The sequence below is a fragment of the Leptinotarsa decemlineata genome, unplaced genomic scaffold, assembly GCF_025532065.1.
Source record: "Leptinotarsa decemlineata unplaced genomic scaffold, Ldec_3_MD MMD2_tig00000026_RagTag_RagTag, whole genome shotgun sequence".
Classification (NCBI taxonomy): domain Eukaryota; kingdom Metazoa; phylum Arthropoda; class Insecta; order Coleoptera; family Chrysomelidae; genus Leptinotarsa; species Leptinotarsa decemlineata.
Window position 1 is genome coordinate 1,526,281 of NW_027412539.1, and position 21,623 is coordinate 1,547,903.

At 35.0% G+C, this 21,623-nt stretch overlaps 1 long non-coding RNA gene across 1 annotated transcript; it reads left to right on the forward strand.

The window, feature by feature from the left end:
- Positions 1-3,121: 3,121 nt before the first annotated feature.
- LOC141480874 (uncharacterized) lies at positions 3,122-4,992 on the forward strand. Its single transcript, XR_012464609.1, has 3 exons — positions 3,122-3,732; positions 3,809-4,253; positions 4,310-4,992. It is a non-coding gene; the product is annotated as an uncharacterized lncRNA (long non-coding RNA).
- Positions 4,993-21,623: the final 16,631 nt, after the last annotated feature.

The window sequence follows — 21,623 nt, forward strand, 5'->3', positions numbered from 1 at the left end:
GATGGAGAAGCAGAAAACCAAAAATTTTGCTCTCCCAAAATCTAATGTGTCCCAAAAACATACCCCTTTCATATCAAACATGATTTCTATGGATGAGATTCAATCAAATGAGCCTATGAATGTCTTAACGTAGTGTCATCGTGGCAAGAGTAGATTCAACTCAAGTTATAAGATTATAACTTAAGATAAGACTGTTTCATCAAGTTAAGTTCTTCAGAATATTGCTGATCAGGCACCTAATAATATAAGTGTTTCATTCCGAAACTTCGAAGTATGCCATTGATGATGATAAGTGAAATTTCAAATCGCAACTCTTTCACATAATATATTGTATAGTATTCCTATAAATGCTATCTGATGCAATTCCATAGTGAATGTTTGGGTACAAACTGAATAGGGAAAGAGTCACTTTCGTATAATTGAATTATAGTTGTTTCGAAAGTACTTTTTCTTTCGTGTAATTAATTCAATGTTTATATTCAAGTAGTTGTTTGGGGGCTGTTTTTCATTCTTGTTTGTATCTGAAAGTAACTTCTATGCATGATTGTTTGAAGATGATTGACAATGTTTCGTGATGAATTTCACTAGTTCGGACTTCCATTGTCTATTATATAAAATGATTTGAAATCCCTGAAACAAGTAAAAAAGAATAATTAAAAAGAATAGTTGAAAATAACAATTATATTAAGCAACAATAAACCTGAAATGAAATGATAGTAAAATAACCTACAAGTAAAAATATAATAATTGAATAAATAAAAATTAAAGGAATGCAAAAAGAAAATAATAAAAAATAAAAAGTGTAGAGATTCCAAGTCACGTTAGTTCACGACGTTTCGATTGTTGGTATCTACAATCGTCTTCGGGTGATGACTGGACTGATTCCTCCGAGAGATGACTATTTTATAGGTCGTTGAAATACTTTCACTTTCTCTACTTTCCATTTTCCGCTTCACTGATTCCGTGAGAGATGACCGATTTGGCGGGAGTTGGTCATTTTTCGTTTGATGATGGGTTTCCATATGTTTCGTATATCTACGCTGGCCTGGCTGAATACGTTGTTGGACAACATGTATGCGGCTTCCTTAAATTTTCTCCTGAACCAATGTTCCTCTCTGTGCAAGATCTCAGCTTGGGACCACTCGATGTTGTGTTGATGGGTCCAAACATGGTCTGCTATTCCTGATTTGCTGGTTTCTCCTCGCTGTGTGTGCTTCTTGTGCTCGGCAATGCGAACATTCAATGGCCTCTTAGTTTCACCAATATAGGATTTTCCGCACTCACAGGGTATCCGGTAAATGCAATTCTTGGAATCGCAGTCCGCGTTTGGGGGCCTGGTTTTCGTGAGGCTGCTACGGATAGTGTTACCGGATCTGAAACAGGTTCTAATGTTGTACTTGGAACCAATTCTTCTTATCCTCTCCGATAATCCTCTGATGTAGGGAAGTGCAAGCACTGGTTGTGACGGCTTCTCTTCCTTGCGAGGCTCCTGCTGTCTTTTAGCCAAAGTCTTTTCTACCATCGCTTTGGAGTTTCCATTCTGCTGAAGATCATTTCTGATAATGTCTAGTTCCTTCTCGAGACCTTCCTTTGTATTACAGAGCCCAAAAGCACGGTTCCCAGACGGGAACCTGAAAGAGAGAACGAATCTACCTATAGAAGTAATTATGGAATTACTAGGATGCTGTGTACGAAACTGTTATTTCCAACTGAAGGACGAATTCTTTACACAAGATGAGGGACTGCCAATGGGATCGCCACTTTCACCAGTCATAGCCAACATATGTATGGAGTGGTTTGAAACTCTGGCCATTGAAGAAGCCCACAAGAAACCTCGAGTCTGGTTGAGATATGTTGACGACACCTTCATAATATGGAACCATGGGAATACTGAACTAGACGCCTTTCTGAAACACATCAACAGCGTGAGACCTTCCATCACTTTCACAATGGAGAAGGAAATCCACAATGAATTGCCATTCTTAGACGTTTTGGTGAAGAGGACCGACACTAAGTGGGAAACATATGTATACCGAAAACCCACTCATACGGGACAGTATATGAACCACGAATCCAACCACCATCAATCGACAAAAAAAGGAATCATCAAGACTCTATTAGACCGTGCTTTTGGGCTCTGTAATACAAAGGAAGGTCTCGAGAAGGAACTAGACATTATCAAAAATGATCTTCAGCGGAATGGATACTCCAAAGCGATGGTAGAAAAGACTTTGGCTAAAAGACAGCAGGAGCCTCGCAAGGAAGAGAAGCCGTCACAACCAGTGCTTGCACTTCCCTACAACAGAGGATTATCGGAGAGGATAAGAAGAATTGGTTCCAAGTACAACATTAGAACCTGTTTCAGATCCGGTAACACTATCCGTAGCAGCCCCACGAAAACCAGGCCCCCAAACGCGGACTGCGATTCCAAGAATTGCATTTACCGGATACCCTGTGAGTGCGGAAAATCCTATATTGGTGAAACTAAGAGGCCATTGAATGTTCGCATTGCCGAGCACAAGAAGCACACACAGCGAGGAGAAACCACCAAATCAGGAATAGCAGACCATGTTTGGACCCATCAACACAACATCGAGTGGTCCCAAGCTGAGATCTTGCACAGAGAGAAACATTGGTTCAGGAGAAAATTTAAGGAAGCCGCATACATGTTTTCCAACAACGTATTCAGCCAGGCCAGCGTAGATATACGAAACATATGGAAACCCATCATCAAACGAAAAATGATCAACTCCCGCCAAATCGGTCATCTCTCACGGAATCAGTGAAGCGGAAAATGGAAAGTAGAGAAAGTGAAAGTATTTCAACGACCTATAAAATAGTCATCTCTCGGAGAAATCAGTCCAGTCATCACCCGAAGACGATTGTAGATACCAACAATCGAAACGTCGTGAACTAACGTGACTTGGAATCTCTACACTTTTTATTTTTATTATTTTCTTTTTGCATTCCTTTAATTTTTATTTATTCAATTATTATATTTTTACTTGTAGGTTATTTCACTATCATTTCATTTCAGGTTTATTGTTGCTTAATATAATTGTTATTTTTAACTATTCTTTTTAATTATTCTTTTTTACTTGTTTCAGCGATTTCAAATCATTTTATATAATAGACAATGGAAGTCCGAACTAGTGAAATTCTATGCATGATTTTCCTTCCTTCCTTCAGAAGTTTCCCACAATTTTTGTATAAAGATGGAAAAGTGAAAGCCAAGAAACTTTTTTTACCAAAAAACTACCATCTCCAAAAAATATCCGTTTCAGTTCAGTAATTCTTTTTTTGCTGCTTTCTCGAATATATATATTTGTGAGACTAGTGATTACTGATATGGATCTGTAACTAGTAGATAATGTTTCTTCTTTTTTTTTTGTAAACTAATAACACAATTTTTAAAACCGAAATGAAACTCTAATGAAGTATTTTTAGAAATATTATAGAAAATCAGAAGTTCAGAAATTTCTTGAGTGGTTTATCGAACATTTCTGTTACACAAGTGATTACTGATACGGGTCTGTAATTAGATAATAATGCTTCTTCTTTTTTCTGTAGATTTATAACAGGTTTTTTGAGACTGAAGTGAAAAAACATTTACATCATCAAAACTCTAGTGGATCGTTCTTTTTCGGACTCCAGTAATATGAAAGAAAGTCTCGAGAAGGAAATAGGCATCATCCACAAAGATTATAGCGGAATGGTTACCCCAAAATGATGGTGGGTAGACTTTGAATAAAAGGCAGCGAGAGTGAAAAAAGCCATCACAACCAGTGTTTGTACTTTTCTGTTTCAGAGGATTATCGGAGAGAATGAGTAGAATTGGGTCCAACTACAACATCAGAACCTGCTTCAGATCCAGAAATACCATCCGTATCAGCATCACGAAAACCAGGCCACCAAATGCGGTCTGTGATTCCAAGAATTGCATTTGCCGTATGTTATGGAATAAACTTCGTTAACCTAGTTTCTCCTATTCTCATTTATGCATGAATACTTCTGAATATGGCCCAGTTTATTTTCGCGTTGTATAAGGGAGCAAAAAATTGTCCTTGCTGGACAAGAGAGGAGAGAATGAATCTGGAAATCGTTGTCGGCTCGCTGTAATAAAAACGCTCATTATATCTACAGGAGTCAAGTGTTATGTGTGTCCCTACCCTCAAGGATAATAATTAACATCCGACTTCTGTCTGTGGTGGCCGCCCAAGATCTGCAAGACCACCAGAGAGGAAAGTTCCAAGGTAAGGTGACTTGTTTGTGGCGTACCTATTCAAATTCGCTAATTTTATAAATACAGTCCAGAAGAGTACTCTCGTTACTCAACACCGGATATCATGTGAGTGCGGTAAATCTTATATCGGTGGTCCCAAGCTGAGATCATCCACAGGAAGGAACACTAGTCAAACAAGCAGCATATATATTGTCCAAAGACGCATTCACCCAAACTAGCGTAAAGATACGCAACACAACCGGTGAAGCGGAGAGAGGGGATAGGTGAAAGCGCTCTAATGACCTATTAGTAGCCATCTCTCGGAGGAATAGTCCAGTCATCACCTGAAGACGATTGTGTATACTAACAATCGAATCAATTAATTTTTTTTTGCTTATTTTTATGTTTATTCTTTCATTTCTTTTCACTGTGTGGTCATTTTGTAACTTGATTATTTCATTCGTTCTATTCTATTTTCATTTCAAATTTTATTGCTTAATATAACTGCCATTTTAGCCATTCATTCGTTTTATTTGTTCTTTCATAGATTTCGAATCATATTAGGAATGGGAGTCCGAACTGATGAAATTCAACATGAAACATCGTCAACAAGCTCCAAACAAGCGTCAGTAAGTAATATATATCAGAAACAAAATAAGTCCTATTCTCGAGAGAATGTATCTATTTGAAGCTGGGATGATTCTGCCACGTTGTATGGCTGATGTTCTGGAAATAGCCATAATGCTCCCTAGGTGGATCGGGGAAATATTAACATTGCCTACCTAGGACACGAGGCTAACGACCAATGCATTCGATGCCGATAACAGTAAAAAAAATTAACCGAAAATTGATCAGGCCTAAAGTATCGCCACCCTTATAGAGGTCAATCACAACACTGGTTCTCAAAAACTTGGAAATATGCTTTCAACAAAAAACGCAACCATCATTTGTTGCCTAGTACATACTGTTTGACAAAATTCATCAATTTAACAAATGTGTTTCGTTTAGCAGCTTGTTTTTCAGATCTTAGCAAATATTTTCGAAAATACCTCTTCTGTAACATGAAAATTTTGAGTTACTATGTTTGTAAAATTTAAATTCCTTTGTCGCTCTGATGGTCGAGAAGAACTGCATCAGGCATATTAGTTTGTACGAGCCTGAAGGTGGGAAATAAATAGTTCCAACGAATTCGGCACTTTCCATTCTTCACAACGGAATCAATGTCTGGAGCCGATGGCAACACCGGTGTCCTTTCAATACCGTAAAAGTAATAATAAAGCACTCTTCGGACTGCGTTATGTTGATAGATATAGGATGAGACAGCATGTCTTGCAACTTAATAATAATAATAATTGTCTTTATTGTTGCCCAGCTGTAGTTACATACAAATATTTAAATAAATTAGAGAGCTAGTTGCTGACATGACAAAAGGCGAAGTTCAACTTAGTTAGCACAAGTGCTACTGAGTTGTTCTCAGTAGCACTAGTGTCAGGAATTTCTATACCCATCACGCGACTGCAGTAGACTGAGGTGTTGAAGACACCATCCTAGCAGGACATGATGAACTCCTCAGTTTTCGACCTGAGGAAAGCGAAGGTCATGTGCTTTGGTAAGCCAAGGTTTTCAATGTTGTTGAAGAAGACCCCATGCATTGGCTTATCCTCGTATTGCCACAGGTGTGAAGTGACGCTTTTATATGGGCCTCTTGTTGAGCGGGTTCTAACTCTGTGACAGATTTGTGATCACCTCGTTCAGTGTCGAAAACTAAACTGAGTTTACAATCTGCTCGGGCAGCTGCCCTAAAGAGGAGTGATCTAATTCCTGCTCTTTCATGGTCGCGGACCACGCAGACAAGAGGATCCGAACTCCTGACGACTTTAGAGGCTTCATCTAATAGTAGACACTCCAAACTCAAAAGTCCTTCGCATATGCATCATTTTTCGGGTCTTTACATCGAGTTGATACAGCGCCTCCCGAGTCCACTTCACCATTTCAAACGAGTAATATTAAAATAGCAAGCATATTCGTTGCAATAACTTTTTTTTTCCCCGACAGTTCCATAGTTCACCAGATCTGTCGAGGTTTGTGCTGATACTTGCCGCGGGGAGAGTTCTTCACTGATGTTACTTCTTATGAGTGGTGTTGTTCCATACCGAGGTGGGTTAGGTTAGGTCCAAAGTGAGTGTGTCTATTCGACCCTCCACCGCAATCCGCAAGGGTTTATTGTGGCTCACATCTATTCACACTCGACCAAATAAACCCAGCTTCTTAATGAAGCCGATTAGTTTGTATGGTGAGTGGTCTTTCAGTTCAGATGATAAGAGTACGGCTCATCCGAACTCTAAAAACCTGATTCGGTCTCCAGCGGGGCAGGCACAAACTATGTGCTCTGCTGTCTTCCGACAGCCCGAGTCTCTGCATTTGATCATACAAATTACAGTACATGTAAGAAAGCCTGATAGATACCGTAGTTTATCCCTACTGTAGTCCAACAACTGTTTGGTATCAAGCTTCGAAGGATGAATAAACGCCTTGGAGTGAGCCAATCCTGGAAGATTCTGTCAGGTAAGTATACGTCTTTCCGGCATCCAGTGGTGCAAGTTATGTATATAAAACCCTCCTTTATGCTTATTCATCAAATGCTGACTAAGTTATAATAAACTTATAAAAGCTAGCCATCTTGAAAGAAGAGTCAGTTCTGTTAGTACGATTGTCAGAGTAACTTCTGTACAATAAAGTCTGTAAATCTAAATAAAGTCTTTTTAAAAAGTGGTTCCCGTGGCCCGAAACTATAATTGGCGCAGTCGATTGTAGGATAGTGGAAGAAAATCGATCCTGAATTTTCTTCAGTACCAACTGTTTGTCCACTACAAAAAACCAGCTTCGTCCACCAACCACCCACAAAAAGGACCGGATCGTCAGACTCAGCTACTACAGTCCTCCAGGAAAGAATACTGACACACCATCGAGGTAAGTCGAGTTTTCCTACCTGATTCCAAAATTTCCTTAAATCTTTATCGTAAATATTTGTGGAAGTTTCGGAAAAGTGATTATTATAATCAAAAAACGAAAGCAGACATCATTTTCTCTTATAGCAATTGAAATTGGTGACAGGACTATAGAAGTCACGTAGATTAAGAAAGACAATTTAAATCCTGATTTAAATTGAAGCAATTAAGTGAAAAACGCCAAACAAAATTTCATACATTCAAATCATTTTTCTCTTTCCTCACTCATGGCAAACAATAAATGCATAGTGTTCACTAAATAGTAAAACAAAGAAGCTAAAGAATAACTTGCTGCTACTTATATCATATGCTTAATAGACAGAAAATAATCTATTTATATCATACGCTGATATAAAGAGAGTATCAATTTCACACACACACAACGACGCTTCAGAAATATTCTTGTGATAAACTTCGCAATATTATTACCGTGATTCTTTTCTGAATAAATGAAGAAAGCAAACTCTTATCTTGAATAGATTCGCTGAGTAATCTTTTCCGATAAGATCGCGACAATAATACATGACCGAACCTGAAATTGAAGATTTAGTACAGTCGCTTGTCTCTCTATCCGTTTCAAATATGTCCACCGAAATTAATTATACTTTATTTAAAATTTATTCTGACACCATACCTTTGTATGATGGATCTCCAGACACCCTCGAAATTTTTATAAATGCAATTGACAAATTTCATAATAAATATTATAGCGCTGACGATACACTAAATCAGTGTATCTTGAGTATTATTATTGGTAAACTCAGAGATAGAGCACAATTATTGATTGGTGCAAGAACAGAATTAAACACATGGATTTTAATAAGAAATGAATTAAGAAATACATTTGGTGATAGACAAAATTTAGATAACCTTGAACAACAACTTTTTACACTTGTCCCTAATAGAAACGAACACCCCCTCGATTTTGCGAAAAGAATACAAGTACTGAGAAGTAAATTAATCTTTAAAATTAATTCTATTGCCGCTGTAGACCCACAGACTAAAGCGATATATATTCGTCAATATCAATCACAGTCTTTGAAAGTATTTATGAGAAATTTAACTATTAGATTACAAGATAAAGTAATTGTTCAAAAACCAGATAGCCTTGAAGAAGCAATGAATTTAGTTTTGGAAGATGAAAATTTTAGACAAACACAAAATATGGTTTTTCAGAACCGCTCAAGCACTAACGTTCAAAAACAACACCCACCAAAACAAATAAAACCAAATTATAGTAATTTCCCTGTACAAAATTATTCACACTTACAAAATTTTCAACAAAATAACTTTAGAAATCCTACACCTTCTACTAGTCAAATGCCAAATAGACCTTTTAATAATTATCAACAATTTAACCAAAAACCACAATTTCCAAGCCAACCCATAAATATCCAACCTAAACAAGTTCAACATAAATTTTTAACGAATAAACAAGTGTTTGGACCACCCCAAAATGTGTTTAAACCAACAAATAAACCTGATACTAGAATCATTCAACCAATGTCGACTACTTCTAGAAATCCTACGGTTAGTAGATCAAATATGCCTTACCACCCAGCAAATAACCGATCTTTTAGGCAACCCCCAAGACAAACCTTTATAAGTGAAGAACTTTACAACCATAATGATGACAATGAATACGACATGACACTAGGTTACCCCATTAACCAATACCCTGTCGAAGACCAATACCCAATTGAAGACCAACACCCTCCAGATCAATATCAATTAACTGATGAATTAAATGAATATTACTTTACTCCCCAAGAAACGACTGAAATAACTGACTCAAACACTGAATACGAAGACGAAAATTTTTACAAACCGCCTCCGATAAACAAGACGGTATAATAGAACTTTATTCAGGCTCTATAAATGGATTACCTTATATACAAATCCAAAATCCCCCTATCAAACTACTAATTGATACCGGATGTCATACTTCCATGTTAAGACCATCTATTGTAGAAAAATATTATCCAGACAGAATATTTAGAGAACCCTCTCAGTTAAAAACTTCATTAGGTGAAAAAGAAATTCAATATAAAGCTATTATCCCAGCTTTTGAAGAATTTCAAAGCAACTATGAAACGGAATATATTTTATTCCAATTTCATGAATTTTTTGATGGAATTTTAGGTTTAAAAGAACTTAAAAATCTTGACTTAAATATCGATTTTAGCAATCAAATCTTAAGAAATGAAAATGTACAAATCCCTTTCTACTATAGACAGCCTCACGAAACTTCTTTTACTATCGAAATACCACCATATGAAACTTTAATAAAGAAATACCCTGTCGATATCAGTGAAGGAGAAATAATAATTCCAGAGGGATTTATTGATAAACTATACGTACCTGAAACAATAACTTATGCCAAAAATTATCGCGCAACTTTCGAAATTTTTAATAAAACTAATAAAACTATCTCTATAACAATGAATGAACCGTTCCCATCCAACCAAATAAATAAAGAACAATTTGAATTTTATAATATTGAACAAGCCTTACCTGAAAATTATAATAATAATTCCATAACTGATATAACAAGTAAAATTAGGACCGACCATATGAACACGGAAGAAAAAAACGCAATTTTAACAGTTTGCAAAGAATTCTTAGACATATTTCATGATGAGAATACTAAACTTTCTTTCACAAACAAAATAAAACATGAAATTAAAACGACAGACGAAATACCAGTACACACTAAATCCTATCGGTTTCCTCATTGCCATAAAGAAGAAGTAAATAAACAAATAGAAAAAATGTTGAATGACGGAATAATACGACCATCATCATCAGCTTGGAGTAGCCCTATTTGGATTGTACCAAAGAAAGCGGACGCCTCAGGAAAGAAAAAATGGAGAATTGTCGTTGATTATAGGAAATTGAACGAAAAAACGATTGATGACCGATACCCCATTCCTAATATCGAGGACATACTGGATAAACTAGGGAAATGTAACTACTTCACTACCCTAGATTTAACTTCAGGATTTCACCAAATAGAGATGGAAGAAAATTCTATTGACAAAACAGCCTTCAACGTAGAACACGGCCATTACGAATATGTCAGAATGCCGTTTGGATTAAAGAACGCTCCAGCGACGTTTCAACGCGTTATGGATTACGTTTTGAAAGACCTAAGAAACAAAATATGTCTCGTCTATATGGACGATATAATAATTTTTTCGACCTCCCTTCAGGAACACATCTCCAATCTAAAACAAGTCTTTAAAGTATTAAGAGAAGCTAAATTGAAAGTACAATTAGACAAATCGGAATTCTTAAAACAAAATGTAGAATTTTTAGGACATATTGTAACACCCCACGGTATAAAACCCAATCCGAATAAAATAAAAGCAATCCAAAATTTTCCCATACCAACTACTGCTAGAGATATTAAATCATTCCTCGGTTTGCTAGGATATTATAGAAAATTTATTAAAGATTTCGCGCAATTAACAAAACCGCTAACTCAATGTCTAAAAAAAGGAGAGAAAATCCTTCATTCTGCCGAATTCCTAGAAACCTTCGAAAAATGTAAACAAGTTTTAACTAATGAACCTCTTCTTCAACATCCCGATTTTAGTAAACCTTTTATCTTGACAACCGATGCTTCTAACGTAGCAATTGGAGCTGTGTTATCACAAGGCCCTCTAGGTAAAGATAAACCCATCGCGTATGCCTCAAGAACTTTAAATCCCGCAGAACAAAATTATTCAACTATAGAAAAGGAATTATTGGCAATTGTCAATTTTACCAAATACTTTAGACCTTACCTTTTTGGTAGAAAATTTACGATTGTTACCGATCATAAACCACTCCAATGGTTATTCAATTTAAAAGACCCCTCTTCAAAATTAGTAAGATGGCGCCTAAGATTAGAAGAGTATGAATATAACATCATACATAGAAAAGGAAAAAAGAATTCTGTTGCTGATGCCCTATCCAGAATTGAACTACATCCATTAGAAAATTATTCTTTACTAGGAAATTTCGATACGGAAGAAGACCGTTTAGAAGATTTCGCAGAATATTGCGTAGATGAAAACGATAACCCTGAGATTGATGAAATTGCCAAAATAGTGCAAGAAATAGATGAACTCGCCAATGAAGAAGTCGAAAAACATCAATCAAGAAAAGAACCCCAACCCGAAAATTACCACACAGGACATTTTCAACCAGCTAAAGAAAAACAAAAACTCACAGAGGAAAAGAAGATTAAAATACTTTCAGACATAATAGTCGTACCAGCCCAACAAGAAGAACCGAAAATAAAACACTCAAATGAAACACAACATTCTTCGCAAGAAGACCCAATTTTAGAAATCCCAATATCAGAGCAACCATTAAATAAATTTAAAAATCAAATATTCTTAATTCAAAGTAACGACATAATTTCACCAAAAGTAAGTATAACTAAACCCTTTGATAAGACACGTTTAAAAATCGTAATATCTAATAGAAACATTGAAAACGATATAGTTAAAATCTTTTTAGAATATTTAAAACCTAATACTGTTTATGGTATAATATTTCAAGAGGAACTAAAGAATGTAATAATTCCGATAATCCAAAAACATTTTAGAAACTCAGCCTTTAAACTTGTTCAAAGTAATATACTATTGAAAGACATTTTGAAGAAAAATGAACAACGAGAAAAAATTAAATACCATCATGAAACAAAAACTACACATAGAGGCATAAATGAAACAAAATTGTCTCTATCAAAAGTATACTATTGGCCTAATATGATTCAAGACATAACAAACTACGTAAATACATGCGTAACATGTCAAAAATCAAAATACGAAAGGCACCCTAATGTCATAAAATTTAACCCAACACCAATTGGAGAATACCCGTTCGAACATATTTATGTTGATGTTCTATCACTTGATAGACTAAAATTCCTAACAATTATTGACAGCTTTTCGCGCTTTGCACAAGCATACCCCATACAACTAAATGCGACAGACATCTTAGATGGTTTATTAAAATTCATATCCCATTACGGTATTCCAAATAAAATAACTTGCGATTCTGGCACAGAATTTAAAAATAACTTGATTGAAGATTTTTGCAAACTCCATAAAATTATGTTGCATTACATCACCCCAAAAAACCCGAACAGTAATAGTCCGGTAGAACGTTTTCATTCTACTCTAATTGAGGAAATACGAACTTTAAAATTAGAATTTCCTAATCGACCAATAACAAAACAAATGTTGTATGCGATTCTAGGATATAATAATACTGTCCATTCCGCAACTAAATTCACACCCTTTCAAATTATTAAAGGTAATGTAGAACACCAGAGTCCTTATGATGTAACGTTAGAAAAGATAACCTCAAACTATATAGAAAAACATTCGAGAAATATGAAAATATTAAAAGAAATAGCAGAACAAAACAATGAAAAAGCCAAGAACCTATCTAAAGTAAATTCCAACAGAAATGACCCCCCAGAAATTGAAATTAATAAAAATACTTTTCTTAAAGAAACTCCTCGAAATAAATTATCACCCTTATATAAGGAAATTCAACCAAAAAAAGATAGTAACTTTAAAATTGAAACTTCTAAATCAAAATACCATAAAAGTAAGTTAAAGCCACAAAGAAAAATCATTAAGAAACAAATTGTTTCAGATGACAACGTTATACCTTCTACTTCTCGGAATCCTTGTGACGACAGGACAAGACATAATAATGACGAGGATAAATAACCCTATCCTTCCCTTTTCCCTTGGAAAAGCAAGATCCACTACACAAAAACATACGTTTATAAAATACATTGACTTAAAACAATTTGATTCTCCCCTAAACATCTTAAATAATAATACAAAAACAATCGCAGAATTTATCTTGATCAAAGACCCTTTATACCCACAACTACACCACATGTATAATCATCTGAATTATTTGCTAGACACAATCAAAGTGAAATTAATCAATATTAAACCTCAAGAAAATAATCGATCGAAAAGGGCACTTATTAATATAGTAGGCAGAACAAGTAAATGGCTCTTTGGTACTTTAGATGATGAAGATGCAGAAAAATATAATAAAGCAATTTTCACTTTGGAAAAGAATCAGAACATGCTTCACCATGATTTAGAAAATTACCTAACTATCACAAGAAAATTTATGAATGAAACTACGAATAGCTTACAGCAAATTGTTAAAAACCAACAATTAATTGACGAACAAATAAAAAGTATTGTCTTAAATCTGAATAAGTTCACGCTATTCTTAAGACTTCAAAATTCTCTTGATACAATGATAATAGATTGTCAAATTATATTATCAATACTTAATAACATTGAAGATTCAATTTTATTTGCAGAATTAAACATTATTCATAGCACGATATTACCATTATCTGATATCGAAGAATTATTAAAAATAATGTCAAACCTTTACAAAGGCAGTTTACCAAACTTTAAAAACATTCAGTCGTATAATAAATTACTAAAAATTGAAATTAATTATAAAAATGGAATTATTATATTTGCAATTCATTTTCCGATACTTCTTGAAAATGTTTATGATTACTTCCATTTGTTCCCAATTCCAATACTCAACCAAGCTATCGTTCCTTTAAAACCCTATATAATTCTTAACTCGACTTACCATCATTATGAAGATGAACCCTGTACGAGAATTGAAAATACCTGCATATACCATGTTGACAACCAAATTTTAAAAGAAGATTGTTTACCGAAATTACTAATTGGTAAAACCGATCATCAATGCCAGACGATTCAAATTCAATTAGACCAGGACATAATAGAACCTGTCAACGATGCCTACATGATTATTATCCCCATTGATAAGATCATGATTGAGAAAAATTGTAAGGAGCATGGATACGAAAATATCAGACAACCACAGTTGATCCATATCCCACATAAATGTAACCTCACTGTTAGAGGCGAAGTTTATTCCAACGACGCCACTTCCGTTCAAGGAAACCCTCTACAGTTACCCGAAATAGATACTATTCAGCTACATCCTGAGAATAACCCTATGAAAGTTCCTGAAAGAGTAAACCTCGACGAACTAACCCGACTTCAGGACCTTGCTGAAAAAACCCAATTACATCGACTAGAAGCCTTAGAAGAAGACAGCACTTCTTATACTTTAATGTATATTTGTATATTCATAGTTATAATACTTATTACATATTTTATTTTATATTCCAAATATAAGAACAAATTCAAATGTTTTAAAAGGAAAAATAAACAAGAAAATATTCATTTAGAAAATGTTGATGAAAATAATGTTAACGTATTATTTTCATCTTAGGGATGGAGGAGTTATGTATATAAAACCCTCCTTTATGCTTATTCATCAAATGCTGACTAAGTTATAATAAACTTATAAAAGCTAGCCATCTTGAAAGAAGAGTCAGTTCTGTTAGTACGATTGTCAGAGTAACTTCTGTACAATAAAGTCTGTAAATCTAAATAAAGTCTTTTTAAAAAGTGGTTCCCGTGGCCCGAAACTATAATTTGCAGGATGCTTTCATCCACGAGCTGCACATCCTTTCCGTAGTCCTCGAAGAAATCGATCCAGGCCATAGCGATGGTATGCTCATATGATATACGGTATCGAGTCCTGCGTTGCACATCTATGGATGAGCAGGTTCTCTTTACATCCAGCGACTTCTCTCATCAGCCCTCTCTGCTCATATGACCGTTCGAATACTCGGTCAACTGGGGTGAGTATTCGTGCGTGTAAGAGTCCCTTAAAAAACTTATGACTCACTTAGGCAACTTATAAATCATTTAGGCACGTTATCGGTCTGTAATTCTCAAGATTCGACAAATCTTCGCCCATTGACAAACCAATCCGGAATCGGCTGCTTTCCGTCCAGCCATGAATTAAAAATTCTGGCCAGGTGGCGATGAGTACTTGGTAGTTTTCTCCACCAGCCCGTCTGGGGCTGGAACAGCAAAGTTCTTGGAACAGCAAAGTTCTTGGAACCTGCAAAGGCACTTCGAACGTCATTTGGGGTTACAGAATGCGCAGTTCATTCAACGCAGGTTGTCTAAGTTGAATGCATGCGGGTGTTCATAAATATCCACCTGATCAGCTGTCGGCGGATTATCCACAACACACGGAGGCTCTTGGAATAAGGGAAGGTTTCTCGCGGAACCTGAGATTTTCCGCGATACTTCTCACTCACTTCATTAGTGCCTTCTTAGTAGCCACTAGTATTCATATCCTATCAAAGCAGTGCTGTTTGGTGGTCAGCAGCACGCCTTGACTCGAAGCATTAGTAATAGTATCAGTATTAGTATCGGTATCAGTATTATTATCAGTATCAGAATCAGTATCAGTATTAGTATTAATGTCAGTATTAGTATTAGACAAATCATTTGAAAGATCAAGTCGTTCAGGCCAGTCTCAACTCCCTACACTGTATGTAAATTGACTGACACCTATCAGAAAACAACCACTCCTCTGGCTAATACCACGAAGGGCGCTGGATTATATCCGACAGGTATCACTGTAGGATTCTTCACTGAAGTTGTTCCTGCATATGCTGTTGGCGATACAACTGCGACAATAGATTTTCAATTTTTGAAATACACTTGCAGACCGGTTTCGGCCTATTTATAGCCGGTCTTCAAGTATACCCACTGCCTATATGTGATTAGTATTAGTATCAGTATTAGTATTAGTTTAAATATTAATATTAATATCAATCATCAGTAAAAGTATCAGTAAAAGTATTAGTATGGTGGGACGGTAGCTTGATTGGGTGGGAGTGGGTGGGAGTGGGAGTGGGGTGGGAGTGGGTGGTTCGCTTCAATCACTCAATCGACCGCTGTGTGAACATGTGGTTCGAACCGCAAGGCCGGACGATCGATTTTCTCGTTAGCTCGTTAGTCCTTAGCTCCTACAAGTTTCGACTTTTGAGAGTTATCATTCGTAGGGGTGCGGCAGCTGGTTAACGGAAAAACAGATTTCAACAGTATAACTATTAGTATTAGTATTTGTTTTAATATTAGTATAAGTATTATTAGTATTAATATGTTGAATGTATGGGCTGGTATTTTCTGGGTGATTTCGTTTTCAAGTGTATAGCTACGAGTATAGTTACATTTATTCCAAAATGCTATAGGCCCACCTCTTACCACATCACAGAGAATGATTCTGCATACATTGAACAAGTCATATATTTTCCATGTTGCTCACAAAATATAAACACATGAAAAAGAAGTGTATTGCAGTCTACCTGATCCATCAGGAGACATAAAGTGAAGCCGCATTATATTCAGGTTAGCGGAAATATTTTAAGCATTTTCTTGATCAATGCGTTTTCAAGTAAAACCCATTCAATATTTGCATTTTTCGATTTTCAAATGCGAAGGACAATGAATGAGAAATCGAAATGGACTATGTGGTGGAAATATTTGACTCATCTCAATTAATATCAAGTTAACAAACAAATTGTTATTTATCGATTTTTGGCATTTTATTGAACAATAGGTATGTCAAGAATGTTTATTCCGGAAATGTATTGTTGACAAAAACTTTGGAATAATCACAATTCTACATCACAAACTTCATAAATTCAGTTGAAGACTTTCAGTAACTAATCCGGGTATACAGAAAGCATTTGGCATAAAATTTGCCGAACTGCGCATTGAAATAATTTTTGAGAACTACCAAAACAAATATTCATAACGAGGTCTTATAACTTTCAAAGTTCCAAACCACTTTTTCTAGAAATAAACATATTTTCCGTTTGAACTATAACAGATTGAACCCTACTCAACTATTTTCAGCAGATTAGGAGAATAGCAAATATCTCATCACATAGAAAATCCATCTGATTTCAGCCGATGTCCGTCTCTGTCGTGGTCATCGTCGATAAGGACGTACATAATCCAACGCCATTGACGAAAGATCGTTGTAATTCTCCCTTTCCGTAGCAGATTTGAATGGAGAACAAAGCGTCCGACCCTACATCGCCTAATCGCCAAACTGCCTGCATTAGTTTCTGCTATCTCAACCAATTTTATGCTCCGCTAGAACTGGAATCCTTTCTAGCGGAATCTGATGCCGACTATTAAGTATTCAGTTAATTAGTGTTTCATAGGATTCTCTCCACATGAATTAGTAATCAAAGGGTCCACGTACCTTCAGTGACACCAGTGTGTGGCTAAGGGTTCCTTCATGTAACTCTTTGCTGAAGGGTGATGAAGGGTTTTTCGTTTCTGTGCGGATTCGGAATGAACGCCTCCACTGAAAATGCGGTTTTGTAGCGTTGTATGTTACAAAGACTCAAACGATGTAATACATACACACTTTTTCAGAATGAACTTGACCGTGGGTGACATTTCCGTTTCAATTTACATCTCTTGATGTAGGTAGGAAGAAGTTTGTCAAAAAGTTCATCTGTGACACTCGCAATGTTTCTTTTGATCCATGCAATTAGTATCTTTCAATTTATTAATTTATATTGTTTTATCAGTTGAAAAATCCTCGTAGAATAGCACATCTTTATATACTGTAATAAATTGGATCAATTTTCAAAATGTAATTATCGCTATGCTCTATTTTATAGTAAAAAGTAATGAATGCTCATAATAAATGCAAAACACTGAAACTAGATACAGCCAGTATAGGCTTTAGGATACTTTACCAGATCCTCTCTATTTTCAAACTGCAAATTGATCGCAAATAAAAAAAAGTTGCATGACCATTCTGGTCGTTTCATCACCTGAGATGGCGTGCGTTTGGGAATTCAATCAAAAGTACTTGGTAAGACTTCAATATTTACATAATAATTTATAGCTACGCTTATTTAGGAAGATATTAGATGCAAGCAAAAATTATGGTGTTTTATCGTCAGATAAATCCAATGAATCTTCGTCGAAGGTTATGATTAACGGTTCTACAATTTCCTCAACTAATTAGTCTAATTTGTTGTACTCTTCCTTCATAACATGTTCAATGTATTTTCATCATTTTTTGGAATCGATAATTTTCAAGGACTCCTCAAAATGTATTTAGACATATTTTATTTTAAATTTCGTGTTTCTTCTTATAACGTTCGACAACATAACTTTCGATGAAAAATTATGCTTCTTCATCATTTTGTTGAATATCAGTATCAACGTTTTATAATATGACTCCATTTTCTTACATTTTAATTCAAAGAAATAAGTGTTTTCGATACCTAAACTCAAGAAATTAACAAACAGTTTCTTAATTTCTTCGTGTCTGTGTTAACTTTTTACGTGAACCAGTGTATGTATTTATATTCTATGTTTAATTTATTTACTTCACCCTTTTTGAACTCGGAAAGCCGCCATAAATAGTCCTGAATATGAAACAATAAATTAATAATTGAATATAACAACTCTCCGATACTTGATGAAAATCCAATATCAAAACTAATTAATACAGTTTATTGTATGATTTTCACTATAAAAGGGTTTTACAAAAACCGCCATACGTGTTTCGCTATACAATAGCTTCCTCAAACGTAAACTTAATGTTACTTCTAAATTACAATCATTTTATACTATAACATATTACCTACTCGTATGCCTACTTTCTAATGAATGAATCTACCTGTAAATGTCAGGTATGAATTCATTAAATATATGAATAAATTTTTCGAAGGTACCGTAAATCTACTTAACTATTTTTACCTGGAAATGAACAGATTCAATAATGGCGAATTATTAAATCCAGTTTGATCGTTCATAAGATATTGTTTATTTGTATATTTTGTATTGTATATTTGTTTATTTCCATACTCACCTTTCAAACCTGTCTTCTGGAAATGTAGGGGCTTGTATTCTAGGTTGAACTCATGCCCCTCTATGATTAAATAAGTGGCATATGTGGAAATAATTTTTCCATTCTAGAAACTATTTTTGTGTTCCTTCATGCGGGCTTTGAATGTTCTTCCCGTTTGACCTATATAAAACATCGGACACGACCCACATGATAATTTATACATTCTCGATTTTTCTGAAACTGAATTTTTATCTTTGTTATTCTTAATGTGCATGCCTAAGTTGTTGGTTTTGAAAGCAATATTTACACTTTTCTTGTGCAGAAAACCTGAAATATTTGTAGTGGGTTTACCGAATTGGGTAAACAGGTTTTTCAAACGTCAGTATTGGAAATATTCTCAATAGGTATCTAGAACTCATAGAATAGCAAGCATATCAAACACATAATGAAGTAATATTCCCCTTGACACCCAAGTCAACTTGTCACACCAACAGGTGGTTCCACTTATGTTTCGCTTGCGTTTACGCAGCTATTTTTATCAAGTACTTTCTTGGTTTTTCTCATTTTGGCTTCAATCGAGGACCGCCTGCCCGGTACTGACGATGCCCAATAGGCTGAAACAGCTGTCTACTGGTGGCTCTTAAATTGAAATCACCCAGTATATATATATATATATATATATATATATATATATATATATATATATATATATATATTATATATATATATATATATATATATATATAATATATATATATATATATATATATATGTATATATATATATATATATATATATATATATATATATATATATATATATATATATATACACGTATTATATATATATATTTATGCGTTTCATACCTAGCTGAGCCACCGATAGCAAACCCCACATGCAATCTCGAGCCACTATTTCAAACCTGAGCCATATATATGGCTCAGGTTTGATTTTTCCGTATTTCTCACTCATCTGCTGTCCAAGAGCCAATATTCGAAGGAGGGAGAGCGAAGCCAATATTATCCAATCATTTTCGTAATGCCCCGTCACGTGTTTCTTTTGTAAATAAGCGTTATTTGACAAAGTTCAATGGGTCAGGTTGGTATGAAAGATGTAAAAATTAGTTCGACGAAATTCCAGAATGGCGCTGCATATGCTTTCATCATATACAAATGTATACATCGGCAATACCAACTCCTATATGCGAACCTGAGCCATATGAATTTGGCATCACTGTTTCGATTCTTCAACAGGGGACTTCACTAGAGTGTTTAAAGTTGTACTAAAATATGTAGGAACCAGGGCCGTCGTCGTTGAAGCCTCCTCCCTACTTTTTCAACTTGGGAAAAAGTTGGTACATTTTTGGCCGTGAAGATAGAAAAAAATAATAGTAACAAAATGAATGAACATCAAAATAATAAAAATAGGAGAAAAGAAAGGGAGATGTAATAAGAAAAGGGAAAGAACCAGGAGAAGGTTGGGATTTTCCAACATGCATAACTTGGAGATTAAATACTTTGAAATTCTGAGCTGTTTGAAAACTTCAAAAAAGTTTGATTTCTCCCAAGTAAGAGAACAGTCCACAAATTTTGTAGTGACAATTTTACAAAATTCCTAACTTTTCGCTGAGTCTTCGACTTGGAAACGTTGGAAAATTACGGGCCGCGAAGATAAAAAAAAATTATAGTAGAAAACAATAAGCAAAATATTATGTAAGTGTTGTTTCCTTTCATTTGTACTGAATATTCCTATAAATGGTGGATATTGTGGAAGACCAAGGACCGTGGTCCAAAGTAGAATAATTCGCATTATTATTTTTATGATTAACAAAATTTATTTTTGTTTGTGCATACCCTAATGAGCATAAGCATTCAGCCAATCTTTGGATAGCTCAGTAAGAAAATTAATTTATTATAGTAGTAACTAATCCCTCGGCTTTCATTTCCTTGAAAGTTGGTAAATTTTGCTGTTGTGCTTGGGAAAAATTTGGATTCCCTCCCCCCTGGTTTTTCTTTTCGCTGCGGTCCTGGTAGAAACCACGTCTCAACGAACTACTAAGTTTGTTGTTGTTATTTTATAATTAGAACAGCCAAATCAATTCTGTGATTCCAAATACCTATCTTATGTGTCTGTGCACGTTTATTTTATTTCAACTTTATGCTTCATATATGATCGACTGAAAATCTACCAGAACACTGTCTCGTCTTTTACTAGTTGTACGGAATGAAACGTTATTCCTAGTTCATGATGAATCCCTTTTATCGAAAATTTGAATGATGAATAATTGTAATCAGTTGACGAATACTGAAATGGTTCTTCAGAATCATAAGCCAATTAAAAAATATTACTACGCAATTGGCTATTTTGAGCAAGGAAGGAATAGTCATCCATTTATTTGACAACACTCCGGAGTCTAAATACTGAAATATTTCTGAAAATAATTGATTTATTTGTTTTTCGAAAACAGCATTCACTTGGCGGCCAAATTATGGAACAGGAGAATTTTGAGAAAAATCCTGAAAGTCTGGCGTGATTTTGCAATCGGTTTCAAACTGGCTTGAAAAACAACAGCTCACAACTAACTAAATGAAAATGAGATATCATAATATATTATTTTT